Consider the following 9,320-nt stretch of genomic DNA (forward strand, 5'->3'; position numbering starts at 1 on the left):
CGGGGCAGACCGAAAGTCCTCTTCCATGGCCTCTCCAAACTCCTCCCAGACCCGAGTTATTGCCTCCACCACAGCCATGAACTATGGGTCATGACCGAAAGAACGAGATCCCGGATACAAGCGGTTGAAGTGAGCTTCCTGCGTAGGGTGGCTGAGCGCACCCTTAGAGATAGGATGAGGAGCTTGAGAGTTGGTTTTTAGAATAAAGTTTGTATTTTACTAGACCATAGTCGTACTTTCACTATTCAAGTTTAAACATGAAGTGTTTATCAGGTTGAAGCAGTTTCATTATGCTGGATTTGACTGCTTATGGTCTTCTCATCAGTTGTGGCCGAAAAAATGCTTCAGACGAGATACTGAGTGTGTTTTTTGAATAAAGTTTGTATTTCACGAAACATACTAAACTCTCACTATTCAACTTTTAAATGATGTGTTTATCAGGTTCAAGCAGTTTCAACCAGTTTTATTTAGTGGAGTAACTGCTATTTTCATTTCATCAGTAGTGGCCGAAATGATGCTCCTCACGGGATATAGAGTGATTTTGGAATAAAGTTTTTATTTCATTAGAACAAACTAGTACTTTCTCAATTCAAGGTTAAACATGATGGACATAGCAGTTGCAAGCACTTTCAAACAATTATATTTAGTGGAGTAACTGCTATTTTCATTTCATCAGGAGTGGCCGAAATGATGCTCCACACGGGATATAGAGTAATTTTGGAAGAAAGTTTTTATTTCCTTAGAACAAACTAGTACTTTCTCAATTCAAGTTTAAACATGATGGACTTAGCAGTTGCAAGTACTTTCAACCAATTATATTTAGTGGAGTAACTGCTATTTTCATTTCATTAGGAGTGGCCGAAATGATGCTCCTCACGGGATATAGAGTAATTTTGGAAGAAAGTTTTTATTTCATTAGAACAAACTAGTACTTTCTCAATTCAAGTTAAAATGATGTGTTTATCAGGTTCAAGCAGTTTCAAGCAGTTGTATTGGTAGAGAAACTGCTATTTTCATTTCATCAGTAGTGGCCGAAATGATGCTCCACACGAGATATAGAGTGATTTTGGAATAAAGTTTTTATTTCATTAGAACAAACTAGTACTTTCTCAATTCAAGGTTAAATGATGTGTTTATCAGGTTCAAGCAGTTTCAACCAGTTTTATTTAGTGGAGTAACTGCTATTTTCATTTCATCAGTAGTGGCCGAAATGATGCTCCTCACGGGATATAGAGTGATTTTGGAATAAAGTTTTTATTTCATTAGAACAAACTAGTACTTTCTCAATTCAAGGTTAAATGATGTGTTTATCAGGTTCAAGCAGTTTCAACCAGTTTTATTTAGTGGAGTAACTGTTATTTTCATTTCATCAGTAGTGGCCGAAATGATGCTCCACACGGGATATAGAGTGATTTTGGAATAAAGTTTTTATTTCATTAGAACAAACTAGTACTTTCTCAATTCAAGGTTAAACATGATGGACATAGCAGTTGCAAGCACTTTCAAACAATTATATTTAGTGGAGTAACTGCTTTTTTCATTTCATCAGGAGTGGCCGAAATGATGCTCCTCACGAGATATAGAGTAATTTTGGAAGAAAGTTTTTATTTCCTTAGAACAAACTAGTACTTTCTCAATTCAAGTTGAAACATGATGGACTTAGCAGTTGCAAGCACTTTCAACCAATTATATTTAGTGGAGTAACTGCTATTTTCATTTCATTAGGAGTGGCCGAAATGATGCTCCACACGGGATATAGAGTAATTTTGGAAGAAAGTTTTTATTTCATTAGAACAAACTAGTACTTTCTCAATTCTAGTTAAAATGATGTGTTTATCAGGTTCAAGCAGTTTCAACCAGTTTTATTTAGTGGAGTAACTGCTATTTTCATTTCATCAGTAGTGGCCGAAATGATGCTCCACACGAGATATAGAGTGATTTTGGAATAAAGTTTTTATTTCATTAGAACAAACTAGTACTTTCTCAATTCAAGGTTAAATGATGTGTTTATCAGGTTCAAGCAGTTTCAACCAGTTTTATTTAGTGGAGTAACTGCTATTTTCATTTCATCAGGAGTGGCCGAAATGATGCTCCTCACGGGATATAGAGTGATTTTGGAATAAAGTTTTTATTTCATTAGAACAAACTAGTACTTTCTTAGTTCAAGTTTAAATGATGTGTTTATCAGGTTCAAGCAGTTTCATTCAGTTTTATTTAGTGGAGTAACTGCTATTTTCATTTCATCAGTAGTGGCCGAAATGATGCTCCTCACGGGATATAGAGTGATTTTGGAATAAAGTTTTTATTTCATTAGAACAAACTAGTACTTTAACTATTCAAGTTTTAAATGATTTGTTTATCAGGTTCAAGCAGTTTCAACCAGTTTTATTTAGTGGAGTAACTGCTATTTTCATTTCATCAGTAGTGGCCGAAATGATGCTCCTCACGGGATATAGAGTGATTTTGGAATAAAGTTTTTATTTCATTAGAACAAACTAGTACTTTAACTATTCAAGTTTTAAATGATTTGTTTATCAGGTTCAAGCAGTTTCAACCAGTTTTATTTAGTGGAGTAACTGCTATTTTCATTTCATCAGTAGTGGCCGAAATGATGCTCCTCACGGGATATAGAGTGATTTTGGAATAAAGTTTTTATTTCATTAGAACAAACTAGTACTTTAACTATTCAAGTTTTAAATGATTTGTTTATCAGGTTCAAGCAGTTTCAACCAGTTTTATTTGGTGGAGTAACTGCTATTTTCATTTCATCAGGAGTGGCCGAAATGATGCTCCACACGGGATATAGAGTAATTTTGGAATAAAGTTTTTATTTCCTTAGAGCAAACTGGTACTTTTCAATTCAAGTTTAAACATGAAGTGTTTATTAGGTTAAAGCAGTTTCAACCTCTTTTATTATGCTGGATTTGACTGTTATGGTCTTTTCATCAGTTGTGGCCGAAAAGATGCTTCAGACGAGATACTGAGTATGTTTTTAGAATAAAGTTTTAATTTCATTAGGACAAACTCGTACTTTCACTATTCAAGTTCACCCAGATAAATGTACACTAACACAACTATTGCTCACCCAAGGTGCTAAAAACACTGTGTTGCAGTTGCGAGGTTACAATTTGTATAGACTACAGAAGTGAAAGCCACAGGTGCATTAACAACATTTTCGCACTTTTCGAAACACAGCTTTTGCGTGACTCCTACCATGAGTCGTCAGAGACACTGCGTGCTCAGAGCAAAGATACCTCGGGAGCCACATGACCCAGTTGAAGACTGTTGTCGCCGGTCTTCTATGCCTGTCTACACAGGAGAGAAGAAACCTCAACAGCGAGTTGCTATGACACACTGATGGATATCAGTGCTCTCAGCCACACCACCACGTGGTCTCGCAGCTCTTTCACTCCTTTTCAGGAGAAGGAACATTGTCATTTTCCAGCACCTGACAGTGCTATCAGCTCCCTCACTCTCTCCACCGGAGAGAACCAGGATGTTCTAGCTCAGATGACTCTGACCATTCCGATATCCCAAGGGTACCTGGTCTTTGGACCAGCCAGCTTGAGTCCCTTGCAGAGGACATAGAGCAGTTCGAACCAAACAACCCGGAGATTCGTGTAGCGGACAACCTGGTGGAGGTTGAACGCTGCCTCTTCAACCTGCCTCATCCTTCGTCCCGAGAGAAGCTTACGCTTCTCTGGAAGATGACATCCAGGAGTGTCCATGTTTACATAGAGTCCCTCCCATCTGCCATCAGAGACCATTACTCAGCCCTCTGTCATGCACTTAGGGAAGCAGGATCATCTGCACAATGATCCTGCCTCTGCAAACTTTGGTGCATTTACAATCACTCAAAAGGGGGCGGAGACTCCCAGATAGTATTTATAGGTGCCTAAGGGCTGCCTACTTCCAAGGCCACAATGCACCAGGATTGGACAAAGACCAGACTTTTAAGTCCCTCTTCGTTAACAACCTCCACAACAGTGTGTGGATCGATGTCGCCCTTTTCTGCAGGACCAAAACCCCACCGTGAAAGACCTCCGCAAACATGCGCAGATGGTGTGGGAGCTGCACCACCGTTCAGGTGAAAACTATGATGGTGATGCAGGTGTCCTGAGGTCTCAGGTGAGGAGAGGTAAGTCTAAAAACCGAGGCTGAGGTCAGACTCAAAACAACTGGGATGCAGATGTCCCACAGTGGATTAAAACCTGCATCAGAGTGGTGAGGCAGCACCTGAACCCGCCTGGTAAGAAGGGACCTGGCTCCCCCTGACCGCATGACTTGGCCCCTCCCCTCCGCACACAAAGTTCATTTTGGCAGGAGGAGGAGATCCAGGAGGTGAAAGAGGCCCATTTGACATTCTTGGGTAATCTTGGCTATGCCAACCACAGATACACTTCAGTGGTGGTAGGGGTTGTTGACACTCTCTCACTGCTTGGTACTGGGTCAGAAATCCCCCTCATGTGTTCAGACACCTTCGCACGGGTTGCTAGAACCACGCTTGCGCATGCCACTTAAGGAAAGCCACTTCAGGTGGAAGAGTGTAGCATAAACAACCGAGGCTTCACTCAGGACTTGCACCACATCACTCAATGTGTCTGGGTCAACAGCTTTGCAGGACATGTCAGCGACGCATCCCATCCACGTCACTGATCTGGACACAGAAGAACTGCTTATTGGTCAGGACATCCTAAACCGACTCGCTGCCACCAAACGGCGCCTTTGGTCCCAAGTCGTCAGCCCGACTCCCATTGGCTAAGAACTAGGCCACCCAGCTTCTAACAGCAATCGTTCAGCCAACCCACGGGTCCAAAATCTGACACCTGGTCAGATTAAAGTGACAGTTCATTCCACAATCTTGAACTAATTCTCATCTCATTGACAATCTGCCTTCGTCCCTCACCAGCGACGACACGCATGACACAACTCTCCTCATTTCCACAACCAAAACCATCACCAGCGCTCACCATGTTAACCTTGAACAGGTTCTTCAGGGTACAAAACCGAGCACCGAAGGTGACATGGTTGTGCACGCTCCAATGACTCAACCAGAGAATACAGACATTTCAGGTAAACAGACCATGTCTGTACCAGAAGAACCTTATTCAGGCTTCGAGTCAAAGACCGAGCAACGCTCTGCTGAGGCTCGCACTTTACCACAACAGAAACAAGGAGATGCATTTGTATGAGGAGGTCTCCCGCGATTATCACACGATCTTCGCAAGGGACTCGCACAAAAAGGGGGGGGGGGAGTCACAGACATCCACCCAGTGCGCGTCCCCACTGACTTCGAGGCACTGCCATCTTCTGAAACCCAGTACATACCCTTTCTAGCTGACGGGGTCAAGCGGTCCTGGTTCACTGGTTTGAAACAGCCTGCGCTCCAATCTCACACCTTCCCTGTTATTCAAGATTGTTATATCTAAAGAGAAACATAAATCAATTTAAATAACACTTTTTTTGGCATTAACTATTTCCAGTTTAGCTGGTGGTGGCCCAATGTCATTATTATTTGATAAATAACCAATTTATTCTAATGAATAATTTTTCATAAATAAATTATTTTTGATAAAATGTTGCTCCGTGCTCTTGTTTATCTTCCAACATGTGAGATGTTGTTGATGAATACACAGCACAGTTCCACAGTAACCAATGTGTTTTACACAGCCACTGTTCTTTGTGTCAACATGTAGGTCCAGAACACAACTAAAGACGATGTCTCTAGACATCCAGAAGACTTCCTCAGAAGAGCCTGAATGAAAGTTTTTTGAGACGTCTTTCCTGAACATTATATTGACGTCTGGTCTGGCCGTCACTGAAAATACGTTTCAAAAGAAACAGAACACGTCATCAGTCTACCACGGGACATACACAGAGAGTCAGTTTAGTATTACCATTAACATGCATTTAATTGGACTATGGAAGAAAACCAGAGAACCCTGAGGAAACACATGCACACACAAGTTAATTCCACAAACACCTCCAGGTGGATTTAAATCCACGATTTTCTGTCTGTAGCCATTGAGACAATTTGACCATTGTAATTGATAGAGCTGATAAAACCTTTATTTGGTATATAGTTGTAGTCTCAATATGAAAGGTTGTAGAAATTAATCATGCCCAAAAACTCCTGCAGGGCCTTAACCGAGGCTGGACGAGGGAAATCTGTCACCGCTTGCACCTTAGAAGGCAATGGAATGGCACCCTGAGTTGAAATACGATGACCCAAAAAGTCAATCACAGGCAGACCAAACTGGCACTTAGCAGGGTTGACAATTAGGCCATGTTCCTCAAGGCCAGACCTGGGCATTTTAAGGCCCGCGGGCCAAATGCGGCCCGTGACCCGATTCTGACCGGCCCGCGAAAGGTTGCTTAGAATTAAGAAAACAAAAGCTTCTTTCGAATTTTAATGTGTGGACTAAAACCATCGGCTCTATAAATTAAAACGGAAATGCTTTTACTTTGAAGCCTGTTTATTTATGTACAGTGTACGTAACCTACGTACGTCGTATACGTAACCCGTAAAACAAGTCAATCAGTGCATGCAAGAGATGTCGGTGGAGAATCAAAAATGGCGGTGTTGCGGGCGCCGCCATACTTATTTACCGGTTGCCGCCATTTTGAAAATATGCGTACCGGAAGTGACGTTTACTGTAGCGACATACAGGAAGTGACGTATCAGACCCCGCGGAACATCGGGAATTACGTTTTCGGAGGCCCACCCACCGGAAGTGACGTTGGAGGACCCACTCGCCGGAAAAAAACTGTGCGCTGCGCTTCAAACGCACATTTGTTCCCATTGCATTGTTTTCTTCACACGTGTACTCGAAGCTCAACAGAGTAAAGGATTGTCTTCTGCTAAGGTAAATAATTGCATTTTTTTCTATGTGTAAAGTATCAGCCTGCACTAATAAGAACGAAATAGTAGGTGGAGTTATACCAGTATTTAGAGACTATGTTTATACTCGCACTGGAAGACCGGAGCCAGATCAGCTTCACAACCTTCCATGAGGGAACAGATATGTTCATCTCTCCCCAACTGTGTCAGTCTGTCCACATATCTGCTGCTTTATTTCTCCGTCCAGACAACTCACAGTTTACTGTGTGCCTTCACTTATCACTCCTGCTAACTGCAGTTTCATCACAACATTTAGTTGCGTTTACGTCCTAAATGGCTGAATTTTGTCACGTGGGTGAAAAGCCTCAAAACGGTGTGCATCAGCCTGCACTAATAAGTAGGACATGGTTGATAGGTGTCATTATATCAGTATTAGTGAGAGGAAGAGTCGTTGTATAGTTATGTTGGGAGCAATTCAAGTAAGATCAGCTCAAAGTTTATGTTGCTCTTTTTTTATCTTTGTTCCATGTGTTGGTTTATTTAGACCCGTACTGGTATTTTTTATCATACTGCATTACTGGATTTTTACAACCTGACTGGGATTTCTGTGTTATTATCAGAGCATCCAAATTAGAGAAAGTTTAATGGTTGTGAGGGAGATTGAATATCTTATATATAACATACTGCAATGAATCACTTGGATGCTTGTCAGTTTGCAATCATCAATGAGAGATCAGTACATTTGAACAAATACTAATGATTCTGATTTAAATATTTTTTCAGACGCAGTGTTCAATCAGAATGTCACGTCATCGTAGCAGCGAATGCGTGGGCATGGAGCATTCATATGCACACCCAACAATGCACACAGCATCTGTGCTGACCACGGATCCAGAGACCGTAAAGGAATTGAGTGTCGCATGTCTGCATGCAGAACACTCCTATGACTCATCAATCAAGTTTGAGATTTTTTATGTAACATAAGCTCAGTTTGTTTATTTTTATTCGTCTGTATTGCAACAGATCTTCGAGATGCTGAAAGAGATGGAGGAGGTCATGGAAATCAAGAAGGGGGACCTGAGACTCATCGATTACATTTTTGATGTTATGCTTCCAGAATTAAGATGATCAATCAATGGAGGACATCATAGAAGTAGTGGTCAATATTTTGTGTCTTTTGAAACCTATCTGCATGCACCTTGTCCATCTTTTTCAGATCATCATCAACATCCTGATGGCTGAAGGTCACACAAGGCTTCAAGCACAGGTCACCATAGCCAGTGGGAGAAAGTTCTAGCAAGCTCCTGTCGTCTGTGCTCTCATCCTCCCTGCTGGATGTCTATCAATATAGTGGTTTGAAGTCTCCTGTCCCAATTTTCAGAGTGTATCTTTTATCTATCTGTCTGTCCTCTCCTCTATCCTCTCACCCCAACCGGCCAGCAGAATGCCTCCACCTCTGAGTCTGGTTTCTGCAAAGATTTCTTCCTGTTAGAGGGACTTTTTCCCTTTCCACAGTCGCTCACGCTTGCTCATGTGGATTTGTTTGGTTTTGTCTTTAAAAGTGCTTTTAATATATAATAAAGAACAATGACGTGATTCATGGATGGTTTTATTCTTTTAAAGTTGTCAGAGGTACTTTTTGAAGGTTTGTCATGGACATTTACTCTGAAGTAACTACAGTTACTCTCCATTTTTGTAGTTAGTTTTGCTTAATGCACCACACATTGTCACTGCATGAATGAAGAAGGCAGATCAGTTTAGTAGCTGAACTCTACAGATGTGGTTCCAGCTGCAGTGTCTTGTTGAAATAGGTTCAGAGAGATATTGAATATGGAATATGATGGGGGGGGGATTCTCCCTCTTCAATCCACTTGGCTCTGGACCTTATAAACACTCTGAGCTCTATTCACATAATATCTACCTGGATGTTTCTCCAGTGTTCTTGTGCTTCTTCAAACTGAACATGATCCATGAAACCGTGACGTAACTGAAGCAGTGACATCAGTTGTCCTTTTAAATATGGCGGCGACCACAAACACGCATGGCGGCGGCCAAAAACAAGTATGTCGGTGCCCATAAGCCACCATTGTGATACCGCACTGGCGAGGTTTGCGTTTTGAGAGTAGTATGGCGCTGACCATGAGTAATAATGGCGGCGTCCACAAACAAGCATGTCAGCGGCCGTACACCGCCATTTTTATACCGCACTGGCGAGGTTTCAAGTCTGGAGGAGCACGGTTGCATTGCGGATCATGTTCTCTTGCCTCCCACCGACAGTGACGCTGTAATTGTGCGTCGGAACAAAACATATTGCATGTAGTACTGCCTCCCACCAACAGTGGCGCTGGGGTGGTGATTCGGATCAAAATGGCCAAACAAGATGGCGGCGGTGGATTCCCCACCGACGGCTTCTCAGTGCATGTGATTGTCGCCCCTCAATGATGTACGGGCACGTCAAGAAAAGAAAGGTGGATGCTGA

The sequence above is a fragment of the Blennius ocellaris genome (assembly GCF_963422515.1).
Source record: "Blennius ocellaris genome assembly, contig: SCAFFOLD_27, whole genome shotgun sequence".
Taxonomy (NCBI): domain Eukaryota; kingdom Metazoa; phylum Chordata; class Actinopteri; order Blenniiformes; family Blenniidae; genus Blennius; species Blennius ocellaris.